The sequence below is a fragment of the Podarcis raffonei genome, chromosome 17, assembly GCF_027172205.1.
Source record: "Podarcis raffonei isolate rPodRaf1 chromosome 17, rPodRaf1.pri, whole genome shotgun sequence".
Taxonomy (NCBI): domain Eukaryota; kingdom Metazoa; phylum Chordata; class Lepidosauria; order Squamata; family Lacertidae; genus Podarcis; species Podarcis raffonei.
This window is the reverse complement of record NC_070618.1, coordinates 15,388,259-15,404,365: the sequence shown is the minus strand read 5'-3', so window position 1 is coordinate 15,404,365 and position 16,107 is coordinate 15,388,259. Positions and strand designations below refer to the sequence as shown.

Below are 16,107 nucleotides of genomic sequence, written 5' to 3'. Positions count from 1 at the left end.
TGGGACAACCAGAGAGGGCTTTCTCTGCAGTGGTGTCCCAATGATGGGGCGCCCTGTCCTTTGACTGCAAATTGGTACCTGCTCTTTTGAGTTCTTGGCAAGAGGTGAAAACCTATTTATTCCACCAGGCCTTTAGAGTGACTTAATTACCTGAGCCTTGTTCTGATTGCTCAGCTGCTGTTCCTGTATTATGATATTATTTGCTCCTTTTATCTCTGTAAATGGGGTTGTATTCTTTGTGCTTTTAATATTTTGACTTTATCCCACTCTGATACCATGTATGAATAAGGGCAGACTAATTTTTAAACAAACAAAACAAAACAAAACAAAACATACCAATAAGTTCAAAGGGCATTTGGGGAAATTAATTATGGATAGATCTCTGAATAAACCTATCGCAAACACCAGGTGTTGCTGCAAACACGTTTGCGTTATTTTCAGCAGGCTGCGTCTCTCTGAACCCACAAGAGAACATTTTATATCCTAATACTTTATGGATCAAAAGAATTCTGCTGATGTTGCCAGTCAGGTTGTGACATTACTAACTATGGACAAAGCAGATCTGGGGAACTGCAATTATTCCCCCTTGTTTTTCCTCATTGGCACCTATATATCTGGCTAGTTTACTAATTTAGATGGGCTTATGCATACCAAAGGCATAAATCCCTTTTCTCTCTCCAAAAAAAGGGAGGAGAGAAATGTTTGCTCTGTGTTGTTGACAATGCTATACTATAGTTGTTTAATACTTCATAGCAACTATAACATAGCATTGTCACCAATACAGAGCGAACCTGCCTACAGCATTTCACAGGTGGAAAAAGAGAAACTCAATTATGTTGCACCCCTGTTTTCACACCAAGCTGTTGTGCCTGAACCTATTTGCTGAATGCACTACTACAACTTCTACATGCAGTACAGTGGTACCTCGGGTTAAGTACTTAATTCGTTCTGGAGGTCCTGAACTTAACCTGAACTTTAGCTAATGGGGCCTCCTGTTGTTGCCATGCCGCTGGAGCACGATTTCTGTTCTCATCCTGAAGCAAAGTTCTTAACCCGAGGTACTCTTTCTGGGTTAGCAGAGTCTGTAACCTGAAGCGTATGTAACCTGAAGCGTATGTAACCCGAGGTACCACTGTATTCATTTACTCTGATATAGCTTGCTCTGTAGTGATTTAAAAGTGAATAGAGTTTTAACTTGATTTAAAAGTGAAGTTTTGTTCTGTTTGTTAAAGATTCACTAGAACAGACTTCTCCATCCTGGTGCCCTTCAGATGCTTCATGCTGCCTGGAACTTTTGGGATTTGTGCTACAAAATTTCTGAAGGGCACCAGGTTGGGGAAGGCTCTACCACAACAAAATGCTTTGCTACAATACATTATCAACAGTTCAAAACGAACTGCACCAGCTGCAGCTAGTAATTGGCAGAATTTTGTGAGTTTGCTCTGTCCTGCAACTTCCCACTCCCGAATTCCTGCTTAACACTTGGAGAGTTTCCAAAACATAATTCTGAAATTGGAGGATGGGCAATTTGCTGCAACTTTCTGTTCCTTCCACTGTTCCACTGGGATCTTTCCCTCCCCCTTCTGTTACTCATATGTATTGATAAATCAATGCATGTATGCTTGAATCAAGATTCTTTTTGCATAATGCATTATTGATCTTCAAAATTGCATGGCTACCACAGAAGAGAAAAATATAGATGCAAAATAACTGAAGAAACCAAAAGCTGTGGCCAACTGTATGCTTGAATTCCAGAATTAAATTCAGAATTGCAGGAACACCCTATGCAAAAGAATCTTGATAGAATTGTTATTTCCATGTGATTAAAATAAAAAATGTTCACAAGCATACTGGTGATTCAAAGGAAGAAAAAGGCACTGAATTGAAGTGGTGAGAGCTTCGGGAAACTTCATTTGAATAGCACCTTCAAAATTTGTATTGCTCTAGCTCTGTTTATGAAAGCAAAACAGATAAAGATCTGGTGATAAATTTAGGATTCATTCAGAAACATCATTAGCTGCTGCTTATGAAAGGACAGTCACTTCATAGTCCCCAGGCTGCAATCCTGACCTCACTGATGTGGAAATAAGCCTCACTGAATTAAATAAGACTAACTTTTTATAAAGTACACAGGATTAGGACTGTACAATTAATGCATATACACAAGAGATATAAGGCACGTCTGTTTCCTTTGGCCTCTCCTAACAAAGGAAAAGCAGAGACATCACCTTGCCAACAAAGGTCCGCATAGTTAAAGCCATGGTTTTCCCAGTAGTGATGTATGGAAGTGAGAGCTGGACCATAAAGAAGGCTGATCGCCGAAGAATTGATGCTTTTGAATTATGGTGCTGGAGGAGACTCTTGAGAGTCCCATGGACTGCAGGAAGATAAAACCTATCCATTCTGAAGGAAATCAGCCCTGAGTGCTCACTGGAAGGACAGATCGTGAAGCTGAGGCTCCAATACTTTGGCCACCTTATGAGAAGAGAAGACTCCCTGGAAAAGACCCTGATGTTGGGAAAGATGGAGGGCACAAGGAGAAGGGGACGACAGAGGACGAGATGGTTGGATAGTGTCCTTGAAGCTACCAGCATGAGTTTGACCAAACTGCGGGAGGCAGTGGAAGACGGGAGTGCCTGGCGTGCTCTGGTCCATGGGGTCACGAAGAGTTGGACACAACTAAACCACTAAACAACAACAACAAAGAGTCTGAAAAGATGCCCCTGAGAATAGGCTCGGTCTCTACGAAGAAACACTGTTGTATAACTATTACAAGAGCCACAGATTGTCTAGGGTTCCCCCCGAAAAGTTAATCTCATACTGGTTACCATTGTACTTTTAAATCTTCACATGATTGTGGGCTATTGCTTCTGTATTTCCCCCCTCTGTGTATGTTCAATTTTTATTGAAATTTTTGTTCAATTTTTATTGAACATACCTTCTTGCTAGAAGGTACCGCCCTGTGGAACACCCTCCTATCAGATGCCAAAGAGATAAACAACTATCTGACATTTAGAGGACACCTGAAGGCATTTAGAAGACATCTTTAGGGAATGACTAATATTTTAATGTACTTTTAATCTTTGTTGGAAGGGGAAACCCAGCCAGATGGGAGGGGTACAAATAATTTCTTCTTCTTCTTCTTCTTCTTCTTCTTCTTCTTCTTCTTCTTCTTCTTCTTCTTCTTCTTCTTCTATCAACCTGGACCCTAAAGTATGGTATCATTTTTAGTGTCACAGTTACAGATCTCAGGAAGATGCTAGTCTATTCAAGTTTTGTGAACCTGGCACAACAGCACAAGAGCAGTCCTGAGGAATTGGACAGAAAATGGATTTCGGCCAAGTGAATAATAAAGGGTTTATGAACAGGACTATCTTTGTCCTAATACATACAGAAGCATATTGCTTCAAAAGTAGTTAAAGATGTAAAAATCTAAGACACTGCATATTGAAAATAATATTGTACTGTATACTGAAAAGTGAAGATTACATTTATAATAGCCCCCCAATGTGTTCTTTGGTTTTGCAACGTATCCAGAAGATACACTGTGTTATCCTCAGGTAATTAAAAATGCCTTTCCATATATTGTTAATAATTCCATTCAACCACCTACTCTCTAATTAGGTCACCTGCTTTACTGGGTTTATTCATCTTTTATAATTGTGAGAATAAATTGTGGCTAAAATTAGTTGCACAACCTATTTATGGCCTTATCATATGAGCTGCCATATGGGCTTAAGAAATCTGCAGGTCGAGAAAGCAAAGTCTCTATCGTGTTCTGCTTTCTACAGAGAAGAGCCATTTCAATAAAATGCCTCCACTGCCACTTCACACAGGGCCAGTGTGTCTGTTGCACAATCCTTTGCATAAGTAGTTGGAAATACCTCTCGTGGTGTTCAGTACGGCTTATTCCCAGGTAAGTGTTACACAGCATTAGGCAACTATAACATAATTTCTTCTTGCAGCTAGAATCATTATACAAGCACGTAGCTCCCGAATGTCTTATGCAAGACATACATGCCTTGTCTTGACACTGAAATGAACCTATTCTGATTTTTCTTGCATCTATGATATGTTATAAGAAAAAGCTGCTCTTTTTCCTTTATGGAGTACCCAAGAGTCCTCTTTTTAGGTTCCCTATCGGCAGGAGAAAATAACAAAGGCCAACTAGAGAATATTGAGAAGCAAGGCAGCTAGTAAGCCTGATCTTTATTAAAGCTGTTGCAACAGGGTGCTCACAACCACACGCAGGAGGGAGGAGGGACACAGAACAAAGGTATACCCGCCCTTATATAGACTTTTAAAATTGCCCACCCTCAAACTCCAGACCACCCCCAGAAGCATCATACATACATCACAGAAGGGGTGTAGCCCAAGACCACCCCCCCGATACATCATACCTACATCACAGAAAAGGCGGTCTACAACAGAAATCTGAGTGCGTTGTTTATCTCCTATCTGGCAAGTTACCTGATTGCATTATCTGGGTTTTGGCCATTCTTGTTATTTTAACTACTTAATTCCTGAATCTAGGTCACAGGTCACAGGCTCACACCCTGTTCATATCCTGAATGTGCCCTTAAGACAGGATTTTTGAGGAAAGAGACAATGGGGAGGTTTCCCACTTTGACCTTAAAATTCTTATAACAGATACTTTTGCACGTGTTACTCTGCAAGTAGAGCTGATGATGTAGGAGCCTTTCCCTGTTTAGGGAACACTGATATAACACAAGGGATGTGGGGACCCATCTGAAGCAAAAAACAGCATCTCTGGTACTTTAATTAACTGTTTATGCTGCTTTCCCCCTGGAGAGATGCAAACTCTCTGGAGGTAATCCCAGTGTAACCCTCATTTGTATTTAGGGATATTACAGAATTCAAAATTAATGTTTTTTAAAAAAAATCTTTTTAAACCTTGCCACTTCATGCCCTGTGTAGTCTCCTGTTAATAAAGGGGTTGATTGTGCTGTGGTATTTCAACTGCTTTTCCCTTATGGGCTCAAGTGTTTGTGGCTTATTAGAATCTCTGTTATAAACATTACACATCCACAGTGCTGGGGGGGGGTGTCTAAATGATCCAGACACGTATAAACTATTTGGTTTCGCTTTATCAGTAATACTTCAGGAGAGTGTTTTGGTAGGAAATGAGGTGCTGGGATGCATATTTTGATAAAAGTGCCATTGGAAGCCAGCACAAATAGACTACCATGGGCAGCAAAAATGAATGACAGACAGACAGACAGACAGAAAGAAAGAAAGAAAGAAAGAAAGAAAGAAAGAGAAAAGAGTATCATCACAAAAAAGTACTGCTTCTGAGAGAGGATTTGTCTCAACTAGGGAGACTTTTCAGGCCTTTGCAGTGGTTTAAATCGATCAACCAACCACACACTTCAGTGATTATTTATATTGTTACAGGCCACCCCCAAGTTCCAGGGGACTTGGCACTTTGTGTTTTCTTTTTTTAATTTTTCATTTTTTAAACAATGTTCTTATACATTCACATCATTTTCAATCTACCTAGATCCCTTGGACTTCCCCCAGCCCAGCCCACCCGGTTTCCAATTTCCCCCTATATATATATATATTTGCATCTAATTACATTTTCTAATCCATTTGATCTCCTTTTTTACCTTGACTCATATTACATTATAAGTGTTACAACAATTCTGGTAACGTTTTTAAGTATACACAGTGGTCTTTCAGATATTCTATAAACTTTTCCCACTCTTGACTGAATTTCTTATCATCTTGGTGTCTGATCCTCATGGTCATCTTTGCCATTTTGGCATAGTCCAGTATCTTGGTTATCCATTCTTCTTCAGTTGGGACTTTCTCTTCCTTCCACTTCTGGGCAAGTAGCATTATTGCGGCTGTTGTTGCATACATAGTCTTTGTAAATCTTTTGGTATTTAATCTCCTGTTAACCCTAGTAAGAAGGCTTCTGGTTTTTGATAAAAGTTATCTTAAACATTTTTTTTCAATTCATTATATATCATTTCCCAGAAGTCTTTTACTATTTTACATGTCCACCACATGTGGTAAAAAGTACCTTCTTTATCTTTACACTTCTAACATAAGTTGGAGGTGTTTTTATACATTTTTGCTAATTTTACTGGAGTCAAATACCAATGGTACATCATTTTCATGTAGTTTCCTTTTAATTTTAAGTAAATTTTAAGTCCTCTTTCCACAACTTCTCCCATAAGTTAAATTGTATATTATAACCCACATTTTTTGCCCAGTCAGGGTTTGTGTTTTCTTGGGGAAAATGAGGCACAGTAGAGACTGGTGTCTTTATGAAATGTGGTTTATTCACACATATTTACACCTGAGTTAGCCAGGATAGCTCAGTCAGTAGAGCATGAGACTCTTAATCCCAGGGTTGTGGATTCTAACCTTCTACCCCTATGATTCTATGATTCTATGATATTTGATACAATGTGATAATAAAATGGGGGAGAATTTCAGACAGAGACAGCCTGTTTCTACAATCCAGAAATAGCAGTCAGATTTTACTTTGATGCAAGAAATTTAGGTTGCATTCCCAAACACAGTTACTCAGGAGTAAGTCCTGTCAAGCTCAAATACCTCTTCTAAAATTAATATTTGCTTTTTGAGGGGGAGGGACACTGGAGCCAACAGGGGACAACACCCCACTCCCATAAATGGCTTCAGGGAAGAGATGCTCCTTAGACCCTCGGCAGGGAAGAAAATGATTATTTCCCCTTCCACCACTGCTCTGGTTCCCCATTAATTATTGCCCACCCAAAATCAATTTGCATTTTAAAAATATAAATTTCAAAGATGCACTTAATACCACATTGTTAGAAAATTGTAGCATGCACACACATAGCAGACACACACTCCATAGAAAACCAATCCTTCACCCTTCAAAATTCAGCAAATATCCCCTGAGAAAAACCACACTTTATTTTAGCACACAGAACAATCCCAAAAGCCAACCTGGCTCTCCTAATTAATGACTCTAAATATTTCCCCTGCAGAAGGAAATGTCTTGGAGAAACCGTTCCCCAGAGTTCTTTCACTTACAAATCCTTCAAATCCTGTGACCTGGATTCAAGAACTGAAGTTATTGACCATCTCAAAAGAAGGGCTAGACTGCCCAAGCAATGCAGTCAAGTAAAACATTATCAGGGGTCTTGGAAGACAGGAGAGAAGCAGCACTCTCCAATTTCTGTTGTGGACTGCCTCTTTCTGTGATGTATGGATGATGCTTTTTGGGTAGTCTTTGCCTAAGGGGCCAGGCAATTTCTAAAGTCTTTAAAAGTTCTTGCACACCTTTGTCCTGGGTCCTCGCCTCCTTGCAAGGGGGGGGGGCCCCTTTTGCAACAGAAAAATAAAGATGGTGTAGTGGTTAAGAGCGGTGGACTCGTAATCTGGTGAACAGGGTTCGCTTCCCCGCTCCTCCACATGCAGCTGCTGGGTGACCTTGGGCTAGTCACACTTCTCTGTAGTCTCTCAGCCTCACTCACCTCACAGAGTGTTTGTTGTGGGGGAAGAAGGGAAAGGAGATTGTTGGCCGCTTTGAGACTCCTTGAGGGGTGCTGGAGGAGACTCTTGAGAGTCCCATGGACTGCAAGAAGATCAAACCTATCCATTCTTAAGGAAATCAGCCCTGAGTGCTCACTGGAAGGACAGATTGTGAAGCTGAGGCTCCAAACTTTGGCAACCTCATGAGAAGAGAAGACTCCCTGGGAAAGACCCTGATGTTGGGAAAGATGGAGGGCACAAGGAGAAGGGGACGGCAGAGGACGAGATGGTTGGATAGTGTCCTTGAAGCTACCAGCATGAGTTTGACCAAACTGCGGGAGGCAGTGGAAGACAGGAGTGCCTGGCGTGCTCTGGTCCATGGGGTCACGATGAGCTGGACACGACTAAACCACTCAACAACAACAAGGGGAGTGAAAGGTGGGATATCAAGTCCAAACTCCTCCTCCTCCTCCTCCTCCTCCTCTTCTTCTTCTTCCCTGGATCCCTGCCCACCCATTTTTCTCTGACCCATAATTGAGTGGGGGGGGGGGAGGACATACACAGTCATTTGATGGGCTGCAAAAGCCAAGCCCAATCTGCAGTTTGGCCCTTAGATGCGTGTCTTTAGAGAAGAATCTGCCACCCACACTTGATGTTTTCCTGGAGAGAAGCAGGCACCTACTACGAAGCGTGGAGAGAGTCTGACGCTATGGAAATCTCCTGCAATTTCCACGGGCTCCAGCAAGCTGCAGCCGTGCTTCAGAAAATACTCTCCCCTGGTCGAGAAACAACTGGGTTGGGGGCGGAGGACGACAGGAGCCCAGCGCCTCACTTCGGCTCTCTCTCTCTCTCCTCCGCCACGCTTTTCCTAGTTCCCAAACAACAACAATACAGTACAAACATCCCACCAAAAAGACAAACGGGAGATCTGTCGATTTAGTGATGGAAAATATCCCCCTTGCTGCCGCTTTCTGTGCTACTTCTGCACACAGACAGAGCTCTTCCCGCCCGGCTCTTTTCCCGAAGGCGGACATTTGCTTCGACATTGTATTGAACGTGCTGCTTATTGCCTCGCCGTTGAATAACATGCTCCCTCCGTCCCTCCCTCCCTCCCGCTCCTCCATCTTCCTCCCTCTCCCTCTTCAGGGAGATTAGGCGCCCCTCTCTGCGCTATGAGAAGGCGGGAGACGACGCTCCCCGGAAAGCAACGATAATAAAGGCGTACTGCTGTTGTGCTATATTACAATTCTTCACAGTCGCTCCCTTGAAACTGCGTTGTTCGGACTTCGCTCGCCATTGACCAGGCTATCAAACCGCCGGAGAAGAATCCAAAATGAAGGAAACGGGGAAAGGATGAGGAGAGCGCCCATTCTGGACACTCTCTCTCTCTGGATGACCCGTGTCTTTTAACACACGTATATGCCGTGTTATATGTGCCTGGGAAGCGGAGGACACCCCCCCCCCCCGGTGCTGACACGTATTATTTCGCAATGCTCACGTTCTCAAAGCAGTGCTTTGGGATTCGCGACACGTCCAGCCTGCCTTATCTCGGCGCAAATCAACGCCTTAAAAAAAAAAGAATCGCTTGCAGGGTTTCTGCCGTTTTTAATAGGATGCGAAAATTTGTCAAGACGGGGGGGGGATTTTTTGCAGTTATGGCAGAACTAGTTATGGCAACGATGTTCTCTCATCTGCTCCTCGCTTCCCTCTCAGCAGGGTGGGGGGGGAGTGGTGGGTGGGGGACACGGCTACAGCACACCCCTAGAGAGTCAAAAAAGGCTTTGAAAATGCGCGCACTGGCTTTTGCTTGCGTATCTCTTTATGGATATATATATATATATGTGTGTGTGTGTGTGTGTGTGTGTGTGTGTATATATATATATCCATGGATATATATTACATGCTCGGCGTCTATGTATTTGATCCGACAGATGTTGCATATTACACCGTATGCACTAACGCTGTGTCGAGACGCCAAGTGTATTGACTGACTGTACTCCTATAGATGGCTGTATACTAGAGTGGCGGGAGAAACCCAGCCAGCTGGGCGGGGTAATAATAATAACAATAACAATAATAATAATGGTTTGGCACACAAACGCCCCGAATATAGTACGGTGGCGGCGATGCCTTCTCCGCCACTCCTAGATTATCCATCACCATCTCTTTGTAGCTGAGGGCTTGAGGCAGAGATATATAGCATGGAGGTCTCCGCCTGTGTTTCTGTGTGTTGGGGCAGCGGGAGGCGGCGGCGGCAGGGGCTGGCGACGCGTGTGTAACCGGGCTGGGTGTGTGTGACTTCCTGTGGTATATTTATGGCCAGGGCTTCGATTTCCGGTAGCTGATACGAGCCCTCTCTGCTCGCACGGAGCGTTTAATAATATCGCTGAGGGGGAAGAAGGAGGGAAAGCTTTCTGCACACACATACACACACGCGCGCGCGCGCACAGTGTGAGGTGAGGTGGAGGAAGACCGAGCGCGGGGATGAAAGACACCTCAGGCACACACACACACACAACACAACACACTCCCCTTCCTAGTCCGAACAATATATGACGGCCAGGAGCGCAACCGCGCCATTCAATATCACGAATAGAGCACCGGCTCCTCCCGCCCCTCGCGACACGCGCGCCCCGCATTCCTATGGACAGGCACGTGCAGGTAGGTGGTTAGGAGAGCCGCGGCGGCGGCGGGGGGGGAGTGTTGGAGTTGGGGAGGGGGGCAAGCAGAAGCGAAATGGCGCGAGTCAGTGGAAGGGGCGCGTATGCTCTATTTTCTCTCGCGCGCGCACATTGCGAAAGGGGGGCTGGCCGCTCCGGAGTACTTTTGACAACTGAGGGGACCTGAGAGGGGGAAAGTCTTCTTCTCGCTCTGCCGTTTTGGCGGGAGGGGGCGGGAAGGCAGCTAGCGTTCAGACGAGAGAGGTGTGTGCGTGCAAGAGAGATAGGGCAGTTATTGAATGGAGGAAGGAGGCGATATGGGTGAGGAGCGTCTCCCCCCCCCACAAAAAAATCCAAACAAATAAACACTGTCTCTGCCGTGGCCTCTTTGGAAAGCTCGAGCCCTCGACCCCGAACGTAACGAGGGGGCTTGTATTGACCGGCATTTATTGCGCGAGCAAGTTTATTAGAGCATGAAAGTAACGAAGCGTTTGGCTCTCTTTCCTCCTCCTCTAGCGAAGGGAGGGAGAGCAGAGCCTTTGAAGACGCGAGTCAAGAGATGGCTGAATTCAGAAGTGGGCACAGATCGCGCGAGGCAGGTGTGTCGCGGGGGTCGTGGGGAAAGCGCGTTTTCTGTGGGGTTGGAGGGAAGGGGGCCGCGCGCGTTCGGGGAGGAAGCGTCGCTGTACGTGGCCGGAGTGGAGGCTCAGGCGCGCTTCTGGCGTGGGGTCTCCAGTTATTAGCGGGCGCGTTATCAGCCTGGATAGCGCAGTTGGCTCGAGCAGGGTGCTGGTGACGCCAAGGTCGCAGGTTCGATCCCCGTATGGGACAACTGCGTATTCCTTCGTTTCAGCGGGTTGGACTAGATGAGCCTCAGGTTCATGTAACAATCCTATGTTATATATAGTATTTAGTAAGAAAGCGGGGGCAAGGTGTGGCGGGACAGGAGAATGAAGTGTCTCTCTTTGAGGCAAGCGGCGCCCTGCTATACATGCCTACTCAGAAGTAAGAGCCATCGAGCTCAACGTCTCTTGCACTCAGGTAAGTGGGTGAAGGACTCTTCCCACTCGGAAAGAGCTCATCCCCTTCTTCTGTTTAATACGGATCCGCACCAGCACACGAGAATCGTTGTGCCCTGTTCCTGGAAATTCGTCGTGCAGAAATCAGCCTTTCTTTACTTTGACCTAAAAAGACGAAAAGGAGAAGCAGAAAGGAGGGGGGGGCAAGAATAGTTACAAGGAAAAGCTTTCTGCTTTGTTAAGTGTGTGTTGGGGGGGCGGGGGGAGAGGTACAGCATTCCCAGTCTGTAGAGCCTCTAGTTGGTTGGAAGTTTTCTCGCGCGCGCGTTTCTCTTGCCGGGTGTCGCACGTTTGCTTGCGGCTTGTTCCCTAACAGCAGAAAGGCTGTAGAAAGGTGTCCCTCGTTGATTTTGGTAGCAAATGCATCCATTACAGTCCTCTAAAGCACAGTTCTATAAACACATTGAACTCCCTGAAGCTTACTTCTGAGTAGGCTTGTACAGAATTACAGTGTTCATGGCAGAAGTCAAAGCCAGGCACTGCTAGCAAAACTAAAGGCTTAGAGTCCCAGCAAAGTTGAAGGGAGAAAATGCTTTCCTTCCTTGCTTGCTTCTCTCTCTCTCTCTTTCTGCTTCACATTTACTTTCCCTGCAATAGAAGGGAAGCATGGACTTTAGCTTCATAGCCTGATATATGTTTTCTGATAAATTATTGAATCCCACCTGAAAATTGCAACGGTCCGGAAGTGCCCTCAGTCTGAAAAGTGATACAGTGGTACCTCGGGTTACATATGCTTCAGGTTCCATACGCTTCAGGTTACAGACTCCGCTAACCCAGAAATAGTACCTCGGGTTAAGAACTTTGCTTCAGGATGAGAACAGAAATAGTGTTCTGGCAGTGCGGCGGCAGCGGGAGGCCCCATTAGCTAAAGTGGTGCTTCAGGTTATGAACGGTTTCAGCTTAAGAACAGACCTCCAGAACGAATTAAGTACTTAACCCGAGGTACCACTGTAGTTGGTAAACGTGTATGTAGTATATTCTCATATCTTTCTATGAAAGCTGATTAGCAGAATTTCACCTTCCCCCAAGTTCCACATATTTTAGTCACCTTCGCTAATTCTGAAGTCATCTCTCTCTCTCTTGCCCAGAGTTTCTGGTGAAATGGGCTCTTGTCCACAAAGTTTATGCCACAATAAATCTGTCTTTTAAATTTCCACAGTAAGCTTTGTTGTTTTTATATAAGCTCTTGCTATTGACTCTATTGTTAAGAGTCAATTGCATTAGTAAAGTTGCATTAGTAAGGAAAGAAAAAGAGTAGATGAAACAATGTATCTTCATCTGCTTTGTGGCTCTCATTCTTGTGGGCTCTACATGGCTACAAATATTTGTATGTTTTTGAAGAAAAAAAGTATGAGTCTTATTTACATTTTGGCACTGATTCTGTATATCCTTTTGGATTAAAATTCAGGATCCTATTTAATGTGTTTGTTTACAATACAGAACTATTGCTTTAAATTATTAGGCTCTCTGAAGTGTAGTATAAAAGTAAAGCAGCTTATTGAACTGATGGTTGTCATACTTATGTGCTAATTGCAAAGAGGCAAGCCTTTTAAAACTAGATATACAATATAAGTAATAGAAAATAGAAATAGTAATAGAAAAAAGTATGCAAATAACAGTTACATTGTTTGGGTTGCTGTTTAATATCTTATGAGCCATGGATTTGTTATCTGGGACACTTTCAGGAAGCTCCTGCAGCCAATCAGAAGCTGCAGAAGCCCCGTCCGACATTCAGCTTCCAAAAGAACATTTGAAAACCGGAACACTCACTTCCGGGTTTCGATTGTTCGGGAGCCGATTTGTTTGGGATCCAAGGCGTTCGAGATCCAAGGTAGGTACAACTGTACTAGAATGTTGGATTCCAGCACCAGCGAGACCTATATTCAACTCCCCTACCCCCATCAAATTCATTGCATGACCTTGGGCCATTGACTATAACCTTCTCCAGGTATTTTGTTTCCATGTTAACAAGTAAGGCAGGGATGAATGCGCTTGCTCTGATCCACATCACTGTCTCTCTTGGTGAAGATCCAAAGCAGGAGACAGTTGTACTCAAGGAGGCTCCTTATGTCAGATCTTCACCCTCCTCCAACTTGTGGAGGGCAACAGAGCTAGTGCATTCATTCTCACAACCCTCTTCGCGTGTTAACTGAATACAGAAACATTAATGCCTGAAGAAGACTTACATCTCAGCCTAATATGCACCATAGGGTTGCTGCGAGTATAATGTAAGGGGACATTATGCATGCTGCTCTGTTTTCCTTGAAGGAAGGGCAGGAAAAGAATACGACAAACTCACTGAGTAGATTCTTCCATGATAAATAGAGCACTTTCTTCATTTGGCATACACCTAGGGGTATACATTCGGTTGTTTCTTTTATTTGAACTCATATTGGCTCCTCTAAGCTTTGAGCAGCTCTTCAAGCCAACTTCCAGCATCACTGATTTGAAACTCTGGTAACTACATCTATATCTCACAACTTATTTCCCAGAACAGACAGCTGTAGAACATACGAGATACTGTCTTTGATTAGATTAACCAACCTGTCCAAAGACATATTAGAATTTTGAGTTTCACTGAATTCTTCATCAGGCAAAAAAGGGCATTCGGAGTGTAAAAGTTTGGCTTAGCTCTTATATGTCAGTTTTTGGTTTAGACCTCTGTTTCTGAAGACTAAGGTTTAGCATGGCTAGAAATTAGATTACTTTTTGGCTAGTGATGGGCACCTTTTATGAGTTCTCAAATTACTTGTAAGGTTCATGGAAAGTCCAAGTAAAACAGCACAATATGAAATAATGCTCACCTAAAGTTATCAAAGTTTTTGTGATGGCACACACATTCTTTAAATAATTGCCTAGCCATTTGCCAAATGTCTATCTTGGCTAGCAAAAACTCTTTGTGTAACACTTCCAACATTATATGTTATTGTTATATATTTATTTATTACATTTATATTCTGCCTTCCATCCAAGGATCACAGGATGGTTTACAATATAAAAAACACAAAATACACAATATAGTTACAAATGAAACAATGTATAATGACACTGTCTTTAAATATAGTATCAGATTTGATTGGAAGAATCACTTGACTTTGCTACCGTTTCATAAGTTGTTGTGATCAAATGTACTTTATTATGGTTTGCTTTAAAAATTCCTCTTGATGTTACTTTAATTAGTTTCTTCAAAGGAGCAATGGAGCAAATTTTAATTGAGCAGAAAACCGACAAGTTATAGTAATGTGATGCGTTGCCATAGCTTCCCCCACTTTTTAACTACATACTAGTCATAATGAGCCTAAGAGACAGGATCCAGTCTTTGAGAGTAGTTTACTGCTTTATGCAAAAGCAAACTTGGATTTGTCATAAGAATGTAGCAGAATATATTAAGAAACATGTCAGAGAGGATGCAATTAGATAAGACAGAACCTTAAAACACAATTGTATGTAATTTGGGTTATAATCATTGATGCTAGGTGAGTGGGAAGCGATTAGTTTTGTTGAATTGGAGTATGATTGTTGAGTAAATGTAAATTTCTATATGGGGAAAAATACTATTTTTTAAAAAAAGAATAATCAATGTATTTAGCATTAACTCTGGAATTTTGTATTCAATTCTGATGAAACTAAGCCTCCTAGGAGTCTTTTGCTCTAGGCGGCTTAGCTTGGTGAGAATCAAGTATACACTTCCAGAGTTAATGTTAAATGCCTTACTTCTGGTATATGAGCCACCATAGCTGCCAGAGGGCTGTAAAAAATTGTGTCCTGGGCTTTTTAGACCTGTCTATCCATGTACTGGGACATGGGTGGCGCTGTGGTCTAAACGACTGAACCTAGGGCTTGCCGATCAGAAGGTCGGTGGTTCGAAACCCCATGACGGTGAGCTCCTGTTGCTCGGTCCCAGCTCCTGCCAACCTAGCAGTTCAAAAGCACACCAAAAATGCAAGTAGGTAAATAGGTACCCCTCTGGCGGGAAGGTAATTTCCGTGCAAGTAGGTAAATAGGTACCCCTCTGGCGGGAAGGGCATTTCCGTGCGCTGCTCTGGTTTTGCCAGAAGCAGCTTAGTCATGCTGGCCACATGACCCGGAGAAACTGTCTGTGGAAGCGGACAAACGCTGGCTCCCTCGGCCTGTAAATCGAGGTGAGCGCCGCAACCCCAGAGTCGTTCATGACTGGGCTTAATTGTCAGGGGTCCCTTTACCTTTACCTCTCTATCAGGTCCGCAGTGATGCTGTACAAGGATGCCTGTACAACTTGAATAAAGTTCTCTACCCTAAAGCGATGTGCATTTGGCTAAAGAGAAAGGCAGACTAAAGAGATGCAAAAGAGGAGACACGTCTTGACTGCAGTGGTTCCATTACTTTTGTTTAAAGATCAACATAAAATGACCTGAGATAGGAGAAGATGCATGAACTTGCAGCACTCTTCTGTCTCCTATGAATGCAAAAAGGGCAAAATCGTCTCCTTCCCTACACAGTCATCATGCAGTGTTAGCCTTTCTAGAGACTTGTGCCAAAAGTGTAAGAAAAATTAGCAATAACCAAAACAATTTTATTATTTGTACCCTGCCCATCTGACTGACATAAAGATAAAGACATTAAAAACAAAAAAATATTTCATGCATCCTTGGCACAATGCCACTGTACTCTGCACTCTATCTTACAATACCTATGTAATAGTGCTTCAAAGTTAACTGACAAACTTTTCATAAAATGACCTTGGAGCAACAGCTATTTAATTATAATTCCATTGACCTTTGTTCCAAAATGTTGATTTTTTTTTGTGGGTAAAAGAAAAAAGGAAATCAGCCATATTGAATGAATTATTCTGTAAGGCAGAAATTATCATGTATCTGTGCTCAAGTATGTTTCCTTGG

General features: G+C 43.2%; 1 protein-coding gene across 2 annotated transcripts in view; it reads left to right on the top strand.

The window, feature by feature from the left end:
* The first annotated feature begins 10,048 nt into the window (after window positions 1-10,048).
* Window positions 10,049-16,107, top strand: part of KIAA1958 (KIAA1958 ortholog) — a 78,975-nt gene continuing 72,916 nt past the window's right edge. For both annotated transcript variants that reach the window (XM_053371664.1, XM_053371663.1), the window contains exon 1: window positions 10,049-10,152. The gene's annotated coding sequence lies outside the window, so the exon portion shown is untranslated. The remainder of the gene's footprint in view (window positions 10,153-16,107) is intronic.